The sequence below is a fragment of the Corvus brachyrhynchos genome, unplaced genomic scaffold (assembly GCF_000691975.1).
Source record: "Corvus brachyrhynchos isolate BGI_N302 unplaced genomic scaffold, ASM69197v1 scaffold398, whole genome shotgun sequence".
NCBI classification, from domain to species: Eukaryota; Metazoa; Chordata; class Aves; order Passeriformes; family Corvidae; genus Corvus; species Corvus brachyrhynchos.
Window position 1 is genome coordinate 1753344 of NW_008239780.1, and position 856 is coordinate 1754199.

The 856-nt window shown below is 42.2% G+C and overlaps 1 protein-coding gene across 6 annotated transcripts in view; it reads right to left on the bottom strand.

Annotated features, from left to right (window-relative positions):
- Positions 1 to 856, bottom strand: part of TENM1 (teneurin transmembrane protein 1) — an 828305-nt gene that overhangs the window by 390240 nt on the left and 437209 nt on the right. The window lies entirely within an intron of this gene.

Sequence of the window (856 nt, forward strand, 5' to 3'; positions counted from 1 at the left end):
GGTCCAGCATCCCCTAGATCCCTGACAGAAGAGGCAAGGCAGTCTCTAAAAAAGATACAAGAGGTCATTTCCACCAGGCAGGCACACAGGTATCAGCCCTCCCTACCCTTTAAGCTTGTTATTCTAGGGGAGGTACCACGCTTTCATGGCCTCATTTTTCAGTGGGACAAAGAGCAGAAGGAACACCTCATCATAACTGAGTGGGTGTTCCTCCCACTCCAACCTTCTAAGAGCATCACCAAGACACAAGAACTGATGGCAAAAATTATCATAAAGGGTAGAGCAAGGCTCTGCACCCTGGCAGGATGTGACTTTGCATGCATCTACTGTAACAACAGACTCATTAGATCACCTGCTTCAAAATAATATGAATTTACAATTTGCGTTAGACAGTTACTCAGGCCAAATATCAAATCATTACCCAAAACATTACTTGTTTAATCTGGCATTCTCTTTTATCCCTCGAGAAATTCAAAGTAGAAAACTCCTTGATGCTCTAACCATTTTTACAGATGGTTCGGGAAAATCTAAAAGATCAGTACTGACTCGAAAAGATCCAAAGATGCAAAAGTGGGAATCTGATGTCAAGGTAATCCAAGGGTCACCACAAGTAGTTGAACTAGCAGCCATCGTTAGAGCATTTGAGAGGTTCAAAGAACCCTTTAATTTGGTCACTGATTCAACATTTGTAGCTGGAGTAACTGTGAGAGCAGAACACGTTCTCCTAAATGAAGTCTCAAACAAGAAAATTTATGATCTGCTCTCAAAGCTAATTTATCTGGTTTCCCACCGAGAGCATCCCTGTTTTGTCATGCATGTGAGGTCACATACAAACCTGCCAGGATTTATTGCAGAG